General features: G+C 39.8%; 1 long non-coding RNA gene across 1 annotated transcript; it reads right to left on the bottom strand.

The window, feature by feature from the left end:
• Positions 1–1592: 1592 nt before the first annotated feature.
• Positions 1593–14822, bottom strand: LOC146766487 (uncharacterized). Its single transcript, XR_014957558.1, has 2 exons — positions 9949–14822; positions 1593–1964 (listed from the first exon to the last, which is right to left on the bottom strand). It is a non-coding gene; the product is annotated as an uncharacterized LOC146766487 (long non-coding RNA).
• Positions 14823–18750: the final 3928 nt, after the last annotated feature.

Here is an 18750-nt window from a genome sequence, read left to right as displayed (position 1 = left end):
CATTCCCCCCATTTTTTCCCTAAAAATCCTATTTTCCCATCATGTTTTTTCCAAAAAGCCTATTTTTACCCCTTTCCCCCCAAAAAAATCCCATTTTTCCCCAAAAAATTCCATTTTCCCCTGATTTTTCCCCAAAAATTGCCATTTCCCCCATTATTTTTCCAAATAATCCCACTTTCCCCCTAGGTTTTTTCCAAAAATCCCATTTTCCCCCCATGTTTTCCACAGAAATCCCATGTTCCTCCATTTTTCCCCCAAAATTGCCATTTCTTCCTTTTTTTCCTTAGAAATCCCATTTCCCCCACATTTTTTCCCCAAAAATCCCATTTTCCTTCCTGTTTTCCCCAAATTCCAATTTCCACCCATTTTTCCCCAAATTCCCATTTCCCCCCCATTTTTTCCCCAAAATTGCCATTTCCTTCTATTTTTTTACTAAAAATCCTATTTTTCCCCAAAATCCCATATTCCCCCCCCATGTTTTTCCAAAATACCATTTTCCCCCATTTTTTCCCAAAAATCCCATTTTTACCCCCATTTTTCCCCCAAAATCTCATCTTTCCTCCACATTTTTCCCAAAAATCACATTTCCCCCCAATTTCCCCCCAAAATTGCCATTTCTTCCATTCTCCCCAAAATCGCATTTTTCTTCAATGTTTTTTCCAAAAAACCCATTTTCTGCCCATTTTTTCCCAAAAATCCCATTTCCCCCACATTTTCCCCAAAAATCACATTGTTCCCTCATTTTTTGCCCAAGAATCCCATTTTTCCCGAATGTTTTTTCCAAAAATCTCATTTCCCCCCATTTTATCCCCGTATACTCATTTCCCCCCCATTTTTCCCTAAAAAATCCCATTTCCCCCCATTTTTTCTCCAAACTTGCCATTTCCCCCAAGTTTTCCACAAAAATCCCAATTTCCCCCAGTTTTTTCCTAAAAATACCATTTTTGTCCCATTTCCCCCATTTTTTCCCCAAAATGGCCATTTCCCGCATTTTTCCCAGAAAGTACCATTTCCCCCATTTTTTTTCCAAAAATCCCACTTCCCCCCCATTCTCCCCCAAAAATTGCCATTTCCCCCATTTTTCCCCAAGAGTACCATTTCCCCTTGTTTTTTCGAAAAATGTCATTTTTACCCTCAAGTTTTCCCCAAAAATCCCATTTCCCCCCGTTTTTTCCAAAAATCCCATTTTTCTGCCTTGTTTTTTCCAAAAAATCCCATTTCCCCCCATTTTTTCCCCAAAAATCCCATTTCCCTCCATTTTTTTCCCAAAAAAATCCCATTTTCCTCCTTGTTTTCCCCAAATTTCCATTCCCCCCCCATTTTTTCCTCAAATTTGAAATTTCCTTCCATTTTAACCCAAAAATACCATTTTTCCCCCAAATCCCATATTCCCCCCATGTTTATTCCAAAAATTCCATTTTCCCCCCATGTTTTTTCCAAAAATTCCATTTCCCCCCAATTTCCCGCTGTCTTGGTTTGACAAGACAGGAGTCTGTGAAGGAGGGCAAAAGCCTCCTGTGCAATGGAGAAGGTAAACCCCCTCCCTCCGAATTACCAGGATTTTTAAATTAAAAGGCTCTCAGGCAAAGATATGGGAATGGGAGTAACAATTCTTTACTAGGAGAAACTAGATAACAATTTAAAAAGGCAAATGTAATTGGTACAAACAAAACTAGTGATAAAGTCCACAACCTGACACCCTGAGGAGTCGGGGTGTTGGTAGCAGTCTGGTTGAAATGATAGCTGCTCCTCTTGCAGTGGCTGATGAATTGCAGCTGAAGTGGTGATCTTTAGAAGGGTATAGTTTTCTCTGAAGATCTGGTGGCAGTTGGGCCGGTCTTCCTCTGCGCCGGGGCCGCCTTCGAGCTCTGCCGCCGCCGCCTCACCGCACTCCGGCCGCTTCTCTCGGGAGTCCTGCAGAAGGAGCTGCTTTTCTGGGAAATCCCGCCGAAGGAGCTGCTTCTCTGGGAATCCCGCAAAGAGAGAGCTGCTCTGTCTCCCAAAAGGTACCACTTTATACAATAAAAGAGTGCTTGGCTTCCCCCTCTGGGTGGAGCATCTCACAATGGGATGGTGTAATGTTACCAGCCCTGCAGTGAGTCAGTCAATGGCCCATTAACAAACCATTACCTCTTCGAAGCAAACCATTGTTCTTGGAAGAAATAACAAACCTGCCCAACCTCCAACAGATGGCAAATAGAATACAACCTTATCTTACAAACCAGGACACCCGCCAAAATACCATTTCCCCCATGTTTTTTTAAAAAAAAACCATTTTCTGCCCATTCTTCCCAAATATCTCCTTTCCCCCTTGTTTTCCCCAAAAACTCCCATTTTTCCCCCATGTTTTTCCCAAAAATCCCATTTTCCCCCATTTTTCCCCAAAACCCCATTTCCCCCCAATTTTTCCTCTAAAAAATCCCTTTCCCCCCCATTTTTTCTCCAAAATTGCCATTTTCCCCAGGTTTTCGGCAAAAATCCCAATTTTCCCCAATTTTTTTCCTAAAAATACCATTTTTCTCCCATTTCCCCAATTTTTTCCCAAAAATTGCCATTTCCCCCATTTTTCCCCCAAAGTACCATTTCCCCCATGTTTTTTTTTAATAATCTCATTTTTACCCCCAAGTTTTCCCCAAAAATCCCATTTTCTCCCACGTTTTTCCCAAAAATCCCATTATCCCCCCATTTTTTCCCAAAAAATCCAATTTTCTTCCTTGTTTTCCCCGAATTCCCATTTCCCCTCCATTTTTTCCTCAAAATTGACATTTCCTTCCATTTTCCCCCAAAAATCCCATTTTTCCCCAAAATCCCATATTCCCCCAATGTTTTTTCCAAAAATTCCATTTTCCCGCCAAAATACCATTTCCCCCATGTTTTTCAAAAAAACCCCATTTTCTGCCCATTCTTCCCAAATATCTCCTTTCCCCCTTGTTTTCCCCAAAAACTCCCATTTTTCCCCCATGTTTTTCCCAAAAATCCCATTTCCCCCCATTTTTCCCCAAAACCCCATTTCCCCAATTTTTCCGCTAAAAAATCCCTTTCCCCCGCCACATTTTTTCTCCAAAATTGCCATTTCCTCCAAGTTTTCCACAAAAATCCAATTTTCCCCCATGTTTTTTCCAAAAATCCCATTTTTCTCCCATTTTCCCGGAAAATCCCAATTTCCCCCCATTTTTTCCCTAAGAAATCCCTTCCCCCGCCCCATTTTTTCCCCAAAATTGCCATTTCCATCAAATTTTCCACAAAAATCCGATTTCCTCCCAGGTTTTTTCCCAAAAACCCCATTTTTCCGCCATATTTTTTCAAAAAATCCCATTTTTCGCCCATATTTTTAAAAAAAATCCAATTTTTCTCCCATGTTTTTCCAAAAAATCCCATTTCCCCCCATTTTTTCCCAAAAAAAAAAAATCACATTTTTCCACCCTTTTTTCCCAAAAATTGCCATTTCCCCCATTTTTTCACCAAAAATCCCATTTTCCCCCATGTGTTTTCCAAAAATCCCATTTTCCCAAATTTTTTTCCCAAAAATCCCATTTCCCCCCCATGTTTTCCCCAAAAATCACATTTTCCCCCTTTTTTACCCCAAAATTGCCATTTCTTCCATTTTTTTCCCCAAAAAGTCCCATTTTCCCCCAATGTTATTTCCAAACAAACCATTTCCTTCCATTTTTTCCCAAAAATCCCTTTTCCCCCATTTTTTCCTCAAAAATCACATTGTTCCCCATTTTTCCTCCAAAATACGATTTCCCCCCTTTTTTCCCCAAAAATTCCCATTTCCCCCCCATTTTTTCCCTAAAATTGCCATTTCCCCCAAGTTTCCCCCAAAAATCCGATTTTTCCCCAGTTTTTTTCCCAAAAATCCCATTTGGCTCCCATTTTCCCCCATTTTTTCCCCAAAAATTGCCATTTCCCCCATTTTTTTCCCTTTAAATTCTCATTTCCCCCCATTTTTTCCCTAAAAATCCCATTTTCCCATCATGTTTTTTCTAAAAAGCCCATTTTTGCCTTTTCCCCCCTCAAAAAACCCATTTCCCCCCTTTTTCCCCCCAAAATTCCATTTTCCCTGATTTTCCCCCAAAAATTGCCATTTCCCCCATTCTTTTTCCCAAAAAAATCCCATTTCCCCTGCACGTTTTTTCCAAAAATCCAATTTCCCCCCATGTTTTCCCCAAAAATCTCATTTTCCCTCTATTTTTTCCCCAAAATATCCATTTCCTTCCATTTTTTTCCTTTAAAATCCAATTTCCCCCACATTTTTTCCCCAAAAATCCCATTTTTCACTCATTTTTTTCACAAAATCCCATTTTCCCCCCATGTTTTCACCAAAAATCCCATGTTCTGTTTTCCAAAAATCACATTGTTCCCCCATTTTCACCCAAAAATTGCCATTTCTTCCATTTTATTCCCAAAAATTCAATTTTTTCCTAATGTATTTTCCAAAAATCCCATTTCCCCCCCATTTTTCCCCAAATTCCCATTTTCCCCCCATTTTTTCCCCAAAATTGCCATTTCCTTCCATTTTCCCCCAAAAATTCAATTTATCCAGAAAAATACCATATTCCCCACATGTTTTTTCCAAAATACCATTTCCCCCCAATTTTTCCAACAATCCCATTTTTACCACCATTTTTTTCCCCAAAAATCCCATCTTTCCTCCACGTTTTCCCCAAAAATCCCATTTTCCCCCATGCTTTTCCTGCAAAAATCCCATTTTTCCGCCATGTTTTTTCCAAAAAATGCTATTTCCCCCCATTTTCCCCCTGTCCTGAGCAGGCGCATGACTTCAAAAATCCAAACATCGAAGGATGTGTCCCAGACCTTAGCTGTCCCCACCTCAAACTTCTGCTGCCCTGATAGTCCCATGGGAGCTTTACAAACAGCATGCTTCCAACAATGGAGGTGAAATTTACCTCAATACTCAAGTCATTCTATTTTAGCTGTGGTACTCCGCTACGGTTATTGGTGTGGGAATAATTTCTAATATTGTCTCTGGTGATATTATCTACCACTCAGTTATAGGTGCCCTACTAGTATCAGTTTTCTTTTCTCTAGATAACTAGTAACAATCTAGTATATTGCAATATTTCCCACATATTTCCATTGTGTTTTTAATAAATAACTCTAAGATGGCTTTGAAAAACTTAGGCCACTAGAATATATGCATTTTCTTTTTTTCATCTTCAGAAACAGTATTAGATATTAGTTTGAACTGTATCCTTTATACAATGATGAATTTACTCTTTTGCAAAATTGTTTTAGACATTTTCATCAAACTTAGAGAATAGTTAGAATTACAGAACACATTGTTCTAATTTGGCAAAAATAAATGTTCTCCTGAGATAATTTTCAGTAATGAAAAGGCCTAATTTTCCTTGATTCTTTAGATCTCTTGCAGGTAATACCACTGAAAATTTTGAAAAGTCTTGTGTAAAAGAATGAAATATGGATTTGCTTTAATATTTTCACTTCAGAGATAGATTTTATGAAATTCCTTCTCCTTTCCAAGAAGGAAGAAGGGGGATGGAAAAATGTGCAGTCAAAACACATGTAAACAAATGTTTGCAAACTCCATGGCATTTACAATAAACTGAATAACAAAAAATGACTGGCTGGAAGTAATTTCATATTGCTTTATCCTATCTTTGTTTCTGTCTTTATAGATCTTGGCAGCTTGTATTATTAAGAATATGTTTTCTTTTCATTTATTTTAAGTAATTTAAATATAACATATACATACAATCCCTCCTCCCAAAATGCATAATCAGGATAATACTAGCATTGCTATCCAGAATAACTAAAGATCAAGTTGGCTTGGCAATAGTTCAAACATATCAACTTAATGAGAGAGAAAATCAGATTCAATTAGACTAGCCAGGCTGAGATAAGGTCCTTAGTGCTGAGTTTTGTGCAAAAAAAACCCACAATAAATATATAAATATATATATATATATATAGATAAATATATAACCCCCAAAAAACATGTGACCATAAATGAAAAAAAATGCTAATCCTCAGAGATCCTGATAATTATTAAAATGCAATAAAGGAAATTGCTGTTAATAGGATTCAAAATCTGATAAAACTTTACCGTTTGTGCTTATTGGAGACTTCCCATTGATTTATTGAATGCCCTTGCCACCCAAAAGGTATTTAGCACACAGAGGTTTCAGCTTTCTCACTGCACTCAAGGAAAAAAACATATAGCATAAACTATAATCTGGCAGTTTTTATGGGATATATTTGCTATCACATACATAGAGATTATTTATTTATATGAGTTTCTTTTCTTTTTCTGCTGCTATGCATATAGAAAAATTTCTGTTCAACAAGACCTTGAAAGAAACATTTAATCTGAATACCAGAAAAAAAAAGTTGCTACATGAATCCAGGATGATATAGGCCCTGATGTTTTATCGCATGATAATTAAATAGTTTTATGTTTTTAAGTGGTAGAAATCATCATAAAAGACATTGCAAATAGCATTGTTCAACCCTACAATATTCAAAGAAAGGAAATGGTATTCTCCTTTATATTGATCTGCTCTTTTCAGAGGCAATTAAAATCCATGTGTGGGGGAAAGAAAAGACAAAAATAAGTTAATTGGTTTTTCTTTTTTTAAGACAGGAAAGCATTATTTAATATTAATCTGTTTGTGCTTAACACATTTTTCTTCTAGAAGCTTTAAATCATTGTCTCAAGTACATAATATTGACTAAACTTCAGATTAATATACACATTTTCTTCCTTTTGAAAATCAAAATGGTTTAGGTTGGGCAGAATTGTGAAGATCACCTAATTCCGACTTTCCTGCCAGGGACAGAGACACCTTCCACTAGGCTAGGTTGCTCAGAGCTCCATTCAGCCTGGCCTGAAACACTTAGAACTTCTCTGGACAACCTCTTTCTGTGCCTTGCCACCTTCACAATAATTAATTTATTCTTAATATACAATCTAAATCTACCCTCTTTCCATTGGAAGCCATTTCCCCTTGTCCTATCTCTGCATGCCCTTCCTGTATATCCCTTTTTGGTACTGGAAGTCTGCAAAAAGGTCTTCAAATGCATAGAATGAATTATGAAGAAAACATTAACATTCTGTCACAACCTTTTGGTATCTTTTGCAGCTTACAGTGCATTGGCATGTTACTGGAAGCCCAAAGAAAAGACTTAACATTTTTCTGTGTCTAGGTCTACCAGATAATAGGTTGCATAATACAGAACTATCTGGACACTGATCAAATTGTCTGTCCTCCAATGCATTATCTTTTTTGCTCTAGAAGAGAGTAAAACTTAGGACTTTCAAAGCAGACACCTAAGGGTGTCTCTTAGGTAATTAATTTCAACTCTCCTAACAGGAAAAAATATAGCATTGCAATTTTCTGACTGGAAAATGAATAAGGTATTTTGTGCAACAATATAATTCCAACAGATTGTTCTTGGCTAATTCTCCCTGAGATGCTATAACCATATTTCTGCTATGAAAGACATTATTGAAAAAAAGGTGGTGAAAAAGAGAGCAATTAAGTTTTAACATGTGAAGCTTATGTGCAGCAGGGAAATCCTTGAATGACCTGTAAAGCTGTCACCATTGAACAGTCTAATCCTCTTTTAAGAGTCAAGGACTGGACCCATAAATCATTACATTTTTAAAATTTTTAAATTAAAAAATTTTAAAGAAATTTAACAAATGGCACCTTGCTTCTAAAACTACTGGTGCTATTTTGAAAATATTGGTAAGGTTAGGTCTCACCTGATAGTCTTGTCTGCCTGGTTTTACTTCTTCAGTTGAGCTTCACAGAAACTGAAACATCATCTTAATCAAAAATTGACATTATCTGCACAAAAGAACCTTCTTCCTGATTACATCAGTTAGTAAATGCCTTGTATTCTGTAGCCTGTTTTTATCTTTACAATAACGATTTAACTTTTCTGCCCTATTTTTGGTTGGTTTTGCTGTTATACTAGAACCCTACCCTTTACCCTTTCAATGTAAACTGCACTACACATGCACTATTTGAATATAGTATTTTGCCTATTTCCCTTCTGTATTTTTGTTTATAATGAGTTACTATAAGCACGACTACCACATTCCATGTTACTTAAAGGTACAGAAAGCAGTCTTAGATTACAGCTTATAAATAGGAAAACATTCCTCCTTCTGTTCAATTCTGTTTTTGAGAGGGACAGAGTTTTTGGAAGACAAACTGACTCCAAATTATTGCTGAAATTTAAATAATTAATTTCAACTTAATATTTCACTATAAATTAATTTCCATCTTTTGCAAAACTAGTTATTCTAGGAAACCTGTCCTCAGCAGCTGAGGCAGGTCTCACCCCTATGGAGATGTGATGTGAGGCTTGAGACACATTGTCCATTAGCACCTTGCAGAAGGGCATTTATTATTAGCATAGGGGAAGAGAAATTACATATTTTGAGATCTTGCTGTTCCTGTTCTTAAAACCATTTCCAAAGGGGAACTAATTCTAGACAGAGACTGCATATGAATCACAGCTCAGAGACAACTACACCATCTGTCCAAAAAGTCCTTTCTGATCTCCTTGCTTGAAATGCAAGAGAACCAGAAATAGCATGTGACACCATGAGACAACCAGAGCAAAGCAATAGTTTTTATTGTAATAAAAAATGAAGTTAAAAATAGGTACTTGATAAGCCCTCCAATCAAATGTTATTACTCCTTGATGGTCTATCACTTAGTCATTGACTAAATTTCTTGACACTCTGTAATGACTATAAAAGCTTTTTTTATTGTGAGAAATTTTGGCTCAGCCTGAAGCTTTGTATTATAATGTCTTATTCCACAAAAAATGACAGTGCAGTCAATGAACTGCTGATGCATTAAGGCATCACTATTGATAAAAAAAAAAGCCAATTGCAATTTCTTGAATGAAACAGTTTTTTGACAAACATTACTTCAGTCTAGGAGTGAACTAATTGGTACTTGAATACACTTTGTATAAAATATAGTTCTTTTTTTTTAATTTAGCAAAACAATTAGAAGAAAAAATATTTGTATCCTATTTCTTCCTTAAATAGGTTGTTTCTATGCTTGTATTAGTATTTGCTTAGCTTAAACCTGTATATGTATTTAGGGTAAAAATAAAATTTAATTGGTACATTTTGGTTCACAACAAATATGGACAAGAGTTTAAGTAGCTTTTAGGCTGTTTTCTTAGCAAAGCATGAAAAACATCTTCTCTATTTCCAAACTGAAATTTTAAGTAGAAAATAAATCCATGCACCTTCATATTCCTTATAATTTTTAATCAGTTTGCAAATGCAGTGAAAACTCCTAAGAGAGCATATCATAGCAAGGCCACTACCAAATAAATAAAACTGCATTTATAAATTATATGTAACAAGTGCAGCTGCATTATATTTAATGGATGGAGGAATAGAAGTAGATGGAAAAACAAAATAAATGATCACTTAACCTGAAATTTACAGTTCAGTATCACTCCTCTATATAAACGTCCATTTCAAATGAAATTGTCCATTCAGGAAGCAAGGGAGGATACCAATGTGTTTACATTCAAAAAAAGACTTAAAAAATGGCTTAAAGAATCAGCCGTTTATTGGAAAAAGGTCACCTTAAGACCTTAAACTGGGAATAGGAACATAGTAAATAAGGGGGGAAAAATTAAATATCTAAAGATTTAAATACACTGGAAAAGTGTGTGGACATGACAGGTAGAAAGAGCTATTTCATCAGATGTGAAATTTTGTATTTACTGGGCTCCTGAACCTTATGCTAGACACGGAAAGTTAAAATGCCCTTCCAGAGAAAATCATCTTCTTACATAAAAATCAAATACTTGAAGACTACCCTGTCATGCCTACAAATCTTCTGGAGTTGATACTATTCTGAATTCAGAATTATTAAAGGACTTGGATAAAGCTGCTATGTTCTGTTGTGATAAAGTACTCACTGTGAGGATCTGTGGCCTGACTTGACAGTGCGAGGAGCAGACCTAGAGCTGTAGGACAATAGATGTGCTGGTTCAGTGCTTTTTAGGGAAGCAATGCCCTAACGAAAAGACACCAGAAAATGTATTGCCGGCCGGGGGCTGTGTACAAATCATGAACAAGATGGGGCTGCTGTTTATTTTTTAGCATCAGTCTCATTACATGGTTATGACAATGGAAAGATGCCAGAAGCTCACATCCCAGGCAACAGACCAAGAACTCAATGTTACAACTTTATAAGCTTTTTGACCAATCATACAAAGCAAAAGCATATTGACAGTAGTTCTATCCAATCACTATAAATAAATGTGCCTTTGGTTAAAACAATGCTTGCTTATTTCAAATACAATACGTGCTTGTAAGCCTTAAGATACAATGCACAGAGCTCCATTATTAAGCTTAGAACTTCCTACTGTCTCACCAGAGATATTTTTCTGCAACTTAGGGAGTTATTCTACCCAAGCGTTAATACACAGACCATTGTTCTATTTGCCCTTTCTTTCTACTTCTTGTATAATTCTTCTGCTGATGAATCTTATAGCAACTGCTTAGTTCTAATCACCATCCTGCTGGCTTGGAGGCCTGCCTTTTGCAACGTGCCCAAAACCCTCTGATTTTAAGGAATCCCACAAAAATGAGACAGAATATTGCCTCTCCTTGAAAATATAACTGAAAGAAGACACTCATACTGGAAAGACACAGAGTTCAAATACTGCAAAATATGAAGAGCATTTCAGTTCTAAATAGCCATCTTGGTTTTTATTAGGAAGTAAAAACCACTTTTTTCACTATTTCAGAAGTATTTTCTGAGGCATTACTGATGGATGTACAATAAAACTCTTGACATACTCTGAGAAGGCTCTATATCTTGAAAAAATGCAAGGTTTTTGATTGTAAATTAATCCAGGAGCAAGGTAAAATTGTCTCTTTTCTGCCAATGAGCAAGTGTGTGAGAATGGACACATTGCATTCATCCCTAGATTATATCCATCACACTCTTTTTTACTAAGAATGACAATTGTCATTATAAGGCTTGGAAAATGTTTTTATTCATAGGCCTCAGTGTGCTTTAGAAAAGGAGATAAATTTCAGTAATTTTCATACAAGATGAAATGGATTCAGAAAAAGTTGCACTTAACACTAAACTATTCTAATTTCAATTCAAATGCATGAAGCATTATCCACCAAGCACACAAAATATCTGAACCCTAGATAGCACACAGGATTTTTATTCTTGACGAGAGTTCTGAAGGGATATTAATATAATTAAGAATAGAAAACCAAAGCTTATAAATTAAGCAGTTGAAACTCAACTGGCGGTAGTTTCTCACCATATGCTCTACTCAGAATTTGATGGTTAAACACAAAAGACATCAGGACATAACCTGAAAATAAGAACCTGGGCCTCGGTTAGTTGACCAACTGTGTTGCCAGCATGTATAAATGATTTACGCTACTGGAAATGCAGAGGGCTCTGCAGAGTAACAGTATGTGACATTCTATTACACAGCTAATGTTGAATTAGCTGCCTGGAACTTGGCTGATGAATGAAATATGCTTATACATTTAGCATTAATCCAATATAAAAATCTTCTAGAATTTTAGTCAAGAAGATGGTATTGTTATTACAAAACTGTTTTGCTTTATAACCAAGTTAGGCCGTGGAAGATAATCTTAATGTCAAGCATTTTTACAATGCTTTAAACTAGTCTTGACTGTACATAGTATGCATACACCAGAAATGCATTTTTAAAATAATTTTAAATTTTTATTTAATTTAATTGCTGTGTGAGGAATTTGAATGGATTACAGATGTGATACAAAACTGCAGAATTAATTTATCTGTATTCTAAAATAAAATTTGTTTTTCTAAATTGCAAAATAAATATTAAAATACAGAATCTCATTCTTGTCATTACTTGCTTTTATTTCTTTCTTAATTTCTCCTAATTGGTGTTTATCTTTTTTTGGGAGGGGAAGGAGATGGTTTCCCACCAAGCATTATAGGTTACCTTGAGCATTCCCTTAGTTGCAAAGATATACCCATACATTATTTTTCAGTCCCAAGAGATATGCAATTAACTTGTTCTAGTAGACTTGTACATTAACTCCATTGAAAATTAAGTCAGGGATACTTTAAATTTTAAATTCAATGGATAGTTATGTATTTTCACTGACCTTAAAAATCAAAAACAAACACCAGGAGAAAAGAATAAAAAAAAAAAAACCAAACCCCAAAACAAACTAACTAACAAACCACCAGAAAGATCAAAATAAAAAAATACTTTCAAGAATTTTTCTAATGTTTTGCAGAGACGGCGAATTAAATTGTTTAATTAAATAAGAATGTATTTACAGCATTACTTTATCCGAAATGTTGGGGGTTCAGCAGCCACTAAAATATGACCCACTTGGAAAAAGTCCTTAGGATATCAAATCTCCAAATATATCTCTACACTATGAAAAGATTCCAAACCCTCAGGTATGATCCTGGCTGGAGGATTAAAATTTAATCAGGATGATAGCTATTATGAGCCATACTGTGTACCTGGTTCAGAGCCATAAAAGAAGCCTTGCATTGCAGAATCAGACCTTGCTCCTCATGTTGGACTACAGCTCCTGTTACTGCAAAACTTTGAGGAAAAAAAGTGAATTACAGAATAGACAAATCAACAGAAATTTGACCGATATGAAATGCTTAATTGGGAACAGCTGGCACTTTTATCATCCTTTCCATCCGGCTTTAAATCTCTGTTAAAAGTTTGCAGTGGTTTAACTCCAGTAAGTCATTAAACTCAATGCCGCTGTTTGTTCCACCATTCCCAGGAGAGCAGGGAATGAAGTAATCCCTGAAGAAAAATCGGAAGTAAATTTCCCTCTAGCAAGCAACTTTTAGTGTTAATTTTCCTGGATATATAACCTGGCTTGACTTCCAATATTTTTTAGCTGAGGTGCTAGAAAAAATATAATTTTTAAATAAAAAGAAAAAAAATTGTTTTCAATATAGTAAAATTAGTAGGTGGTCACCTGAAGAGAAGGACTAACTGATTGTTTAACATATATTACTATAAATTAAAAATCTCATATGCAAATTATATGATGGGTCATGTCTTATAGAACATCTGACTGTTATTTTGATTTTATTACTCGGTTACTAGGATCTGAAAGGAAGACTTTTGTTTTCTATCTCTACTCAGTATCACCAGATAACCTTGTACATTTTCACATGGATTTTCTTACTCTCAGTTGGTTCTTTTCGGAGGGTGATCCATTTCCCATATTACTGCATGATATGATGAGCTGCTTATAGTGGTAAATTGCATTGTTACTTATACCTCAACAGTTTTTGGAAAACGTGGAGTCTTTAGGTAACGTCAGCCCTTGATCTTTTTATTATTTATTTTTATTGTTTATTATTTTATTTAATTAATATTGCTTTGCTTCTAAGTAAGTATGATTATCAGACCTTTTTCTGTGCCGAATTGATCCAGTTCACAAAGAATACCTTTTTTAACAACCTCCTTTTTTATTGTTCAAAGTGCATGGAGTAATCATCTAGATAACAGAAAATTCTCCATGGTTGGATGGTTGTCTTTTCTGAAATGGTGAAAAATACTAATGTGATTTCAGGCAATTAGGAGAGATCTCTTTGTGCAAAATCACTTTACAAACAAACTAATGAACTAACCAAACCCCAGAATCCTAAAATTCTAAGCATTATTGTGTAGTGTTCTGAAAATTATAAGTAAACATTTTTAATATATAAAACATGTCTTTTATGAAACCAATTGTCTCTTGCTCTTTTTTAAAAAATCTTTTCAGTCCTTAGAGAATCTTACTAGATATGACTAATAAAGGGAATGGCAAATTTAAATTCATACAGTTTATGATGGAGATGGCAAACTTTCTTCAGTTTAGTGAATGCCAGGACGGCATGTGCACGCTACAACAACGAGCTGGGCAGGAGCAGACAGAAGACCACGTCCATCAGACAACACCTTGCATCTTGCCCTGGAAAGAGCAGTGTTTCTGGAATTTGCAGCAAATCCGTGTTTCTGGGCATGGGCGGGATAAGTGTGCTGCGCTGCTAAGCTTTCTCCCTGAGAGACACACTGGGAAAGCTTTTCTCTATGATGCAGTCTAGTGCAGACGCACACTACGGCTCTCTGGAGCTGTCCGAAGCCAAGCGCCGGTGGCCGGCGTCTTTCGGCTGAAGCAGCGCTTCGGAGCGTACGGCTGACGCTCCGCTGTTGTGTGCACGAAGCAGCCGCTTCTCCTGCTCCGGGAGCCGGAGAGAACGGTGGCTTGTACAAGAAAGAAGACCAAAACCCCAGAGCACCGAGCTTTTCTGCACAGCATTCGGACGGCTAGAGGACGTTGGGTGCAGCTCTCTACCCAATAAATTCACTGTTAGCATGATTTATAGAAGCATGGAGAAGTTCCGACACAATTTTCCTGGGTTTTCACTTCGTAGAGATGCAGAGGGTGGAGGAAGTTGGTGTCTAGGACACATCCTTCGATGTTTGGATTTTTTGAATTAAGCCGTCTGCTAAGGGGAAGGGGCCTATGTGCACATATTTTGGCCCTTTTCCCTCAGACGGAACACTCGCCAATTCAGGTACCTGATGTCAGTTTGTAGTGCTCACATAGGCCTATCAAGGCAGCGCCAGTTTGAGATGGGGACAGATTTGGTCTGGGATACATCCCTCAATGCTTGGATTTTCTTAAATCACGCATAAGCTCGGTGCCAGGGGGACCTGGGTACACACTCTGGCCGTTTTCCCTGGGAAAGAAAACTCACCAGTCCAGGTTCCTGGTGTCAGTTTGTAGGGCTCCCTTGGGTTTATCAGGGCAGCACAAGTTTGAGGTGGGGAAAATACTGGTCTGGGGTACATCCTTCGATGTATTGAGTTTTTGCCGTCAGGGCCCAGCCCAGGGCCAGGGGCCCCTGGGCACATCCTTTGGCCATTTTCCCTGAGAAAGAAAACTCACCAGTCCAGGTTCCTGATGTCAGTTTGTAGGGCTCCCTTGGGTCTCTCAAGGCAGCACAAGTTCGAGGTGGGGAAAATACTGGTCTGGGGTACATCCTTTGATGTATGGACTTTTTGCAGTCAGGGCCCAGCCCAGGGCCAGGGGCCCTTGGGCACACCCTTTGGCCATTTTCCCTGGGAAAGAAAACTCACCAGTGCAGGTTCCTGATGTCAGTTTGTTGGGCTCCCTTAGGACTGGCTAGGCGGCACAAGTTTGAGGTGGGGACAATATCGGTCTGGGGTCCATCCTTCAATATAAGGATTTTTTGCCATCAGGGTCCAGCCCAAGGCGAGGGACCCCTAGGCACATGCTTTGCCCATTTTCCCTGGGAAAGAAAACTCACCAGTCCAGGTTGCTGATGTCAGTTTGTAGGGCTCCCTTGGGTCTATCAGGGCAGCAGAAATTTGAGGAGGGGACAATTTTGGTCTGAGACATCCGTTGAAGTATGTATGGACTTTTTGCAGTCATGAGCCTGCCCAGAGACAGGGGCCCCTGGGCACATACTTTGGCCCTTTTCCCTGGGAAAGAAAATTCACCAGTGCAGGTTCCTGATATCCGTTTGTAGGGTTCCTTTGGATCTATCAGGGCAGCACACGTTTGAGGTGGGGACAATTTCCGTCTGGGGTACATTCTTTAATATATGGACTTTTTGCAGTCATGAGCCAGCCCAGGGACAGGGGCTTCTAGGCACAAAATTTGGCCATTTTCCCTGGGAAAGAAAACTCACCAGTCCAGGTTCCTTATGTCAGTTTGCAGGGCACTCTTGGGTCTATCAGGGCAGCACAAGTTTGAGTGGGGACAATTTCCATCGGGGGTCCATCCTTCGATATACGGAATTTTTTGCAGCAATGAGCCAGCCCAGGGCCCGGGGCTTTTAGGCACATATTTTGGCCGTTTTCCCTGAGAAAGAAAACTCACCAGTCCAGGTTCCTGATGTCAGTTTGTAGGGTTCCCTTGTGTCGATCAGGGCAGCACATGTTTGAGGTGGGCCCAAATTTTTTCTGGGGTACATTCTTTAACGTATGGACTTTTGGCAGTCATGTCCCAGCCCAGGGCCAGGGGCACTTGGGAAAATACTTTGCCCTTTTTTCCTGGGAAAGAAAATTCACCAGTCCAGGATCCTTATGTCAGTTTGCAGGGCACCCTTGGGTCTATCAGGGCAGCAAAAGTTGAGGTGGGGACAACTTTGGTCTGGGATACATGCTTCTATGTATGGACTTTTTGGAGTCAGGGCCCACCCCAGGGCGAGGGGTTCCGGGGCACAACCTTTGGCCATTTTCCCTGAGAAAGAAAACTCACCAGTCCAGTTTCCTGACGTCAGTTTGTAGGGCTCCGTAGGGTCTATCAGGGCAGCACAAGTTTGAGTTGGGGACAATATTTCTCTGGGGTACATCCTTCAATGTATGGACTTTTTGCAGTCAGGCCTCTGCCCAGAGACAGGGGCCCCTGGGCACATGCTTTGGCCATTTTCCCTGGGAAAGAAAACTCAGCAGTCCAGGTTGCTGATGTCAGTTTGTTGGGATCCCTTAGGTCTGTCTGGGCGGCACAAGATAGAGGTGGGGACGACATTGGTCTGGGGTCCATCCTTCGATATAAGGATTTTGGCAGTCATGTCCCAGCCCAGGGCCAGGGGCCCCTAGGGACATCCTTTGGCCCTTTTCCCTGGGAAAGAAAACTCGCCAGTCCAGTTTCCTGATGTCAGTTTGTAGGGCGCACTTGGGTCTATCAGGGCAGCACAAGTTTGAGTGGGGACAATTTCCATCGGGGGTCCATCCTTCGATATACGGAATTTTTTGCAGCAATGAGCCAGCCCAGGGCCCGGGGCTTTTAGGCACATATTTTGGCCGTTTTCCCTGAGAAAGAAAACTCACCAGTCCAGGTTCCTGATGTCAGTTTGTAGGGTTCCCTTGTGTCGATCAGGGCAGCACATGTTTGAGGTGGGCCCAAATTTTTTCTGGGGTACATTCTTTAACGTATGGACTTTTGGCAGTCATGTCCCAGCCCAGGGCCAGGGGCACTTGGGAAAATACTTTGCCCTTTTTTCCTGGGAAAGAAAATTCACCAGTCCAGGATCCTTATGTCAGTTTGCAGGGCACCCTTGGGTCTATCAGGGCAGCAAAAGTTTGAGGTGGGGACAACTTTGGTCTGGGATACATGCTTCTATGTATGGACTTTTTGGAGTCAGGGCCCACCCCAGGGCGAGGGGTTCCGGGGCACAACCTTTGGCCATTTTCCCTGAGAAAGAAAACTCACCAGTCCAGTTTCCTGACGTCAGTTTGTAGGGCTCCGTAGGGTCTATCAGGGCAGCACAAGTTTGAGTTGGGGACAATATTTCTCTGGGGTACATCCTTCAATGTATGGACTTTTTGCAGTCAGGCCTCTGCCCAGAGACAGGGGCCCCTGGGCACATGCTTTGGCCATTTTCCCTGGGAAAGAAAACTCAGCAGTCCAGGTTGCTGATGTCAGTTTGTTGGGATCCCTTAGGTCTGTCTGGGCGGCACAAGACAGAGGTGGGGAAGATATTGGTCTGGGGTCCATCCTTCGATATAAGGGTTTTGGCAGTCATGTCCCAGCCCTGGGCCAGGGGCCCCTAGGGATATCCTTTGGCCATTTTCCCTGGGAAAGAAAACTCGCCAGTCCACTTTCTTGATGTCAGTTTGTAGGACTCCGTTGGGTCTATCAGGGCAGCACAAGTTTGAGTTGGGGAAAATACTGGTCTGGGGTACATCCTTAGATGTATGGACTTTTTTCAGTCAGGCCCCAGCCCAGGGCCAGGGGCCCCTGGGAACATCCTTTGGCCATTTTCACTGGGAAAGAAAACTCACCAGTCCAGATTCCTGATGTCAGCTTTTTGGGATCCCTTAGTTATGTCTGGGTGGCACAAAATTCAGGTGGGGAAGACATCGGTCTGGGGTCCATCCTTCGATATAAGGATTTTTGCAGTCAGGCCCCAGCCCAGGGTTAGGGACCGCAAGGGACATCCTTTGGCCATTTTCCCTGGGAAAGAAAACTCACTAGTCCAGTTTCCTGATGTCAGTTTGTAGGGCGCACTTGGGTCTATCAGGGCAGCACAAGTTGGAGGCGGGGACAATTTTGGTCTGGAGTCCATCCTATGATGTATGGAATTTTGCAATCAGGCCCCAGCCCAGTGCCAGGGGCCCCTGGGCACATCCTTTGGCCATTTTCCCTGGGAAACAAAACTCACCAGTCCAGGTTCCTGATATCAGTTTATAGGGCTCCCTTGGGTCTATCAGGGAAGCACAACTTTGATGTGGGGAACACTTCGGTCTGGGGTACATCCTTCGAAATAAAGATTTTTTGCCGTCAGGATCCATCCCAGGCCCAGGGGCCCCTGGGCACATCCTTTGGCCATTTTCCCTGAGAAAGAAAACTCACCAGTCCACTTTCCTGATGTCAGTTTGTTGGGCTCCCTTACGACTGGCTAGGCGGCACAAGTTTGATGTGGGGACAATATCGGTCTGGGGTCCATCCTTCGATATAAGGATTTTTGCAGTCAGGTCCCTGCCCAGGGCCAGGGGCCCCTAGGGACATGCTTTGCCCATTTTCCCTGGGAAAGAAAACTCACCAGTCCAGTTTCCAGATGTCAGTTAGTAGGGCTCCGTTGGGTTTATCACGGCAGCACAAGTTTGAGTGGGGACAATTTCTGTCTGGGGTCCGTCCTTCGATATATGGATTTTTTGCAGTCATGAGCCAGCCCAGGGCCTGGGGCTTTT

Source organism: Lonchura striata, chromosome 10 (genome assembly GCF_050655825.1).
Source record: "Lonchura striata isolate lonStrDom1 chromosome 10, ASM5065582v1, whole genome shotgun sequence".
Classification (NCBI taxonomy): domain Eukaryota; kingdom Metazoa; phylum Chordata; class Aves; order Passeriformes; family Estrildidae; genus Lonchura; species Lonchura striata.
The sequence above is the reverse complement of the archived record's forward strand: the minus strand, read 5'-3'. Positions and strand labels throughout refer to the sequence as shown.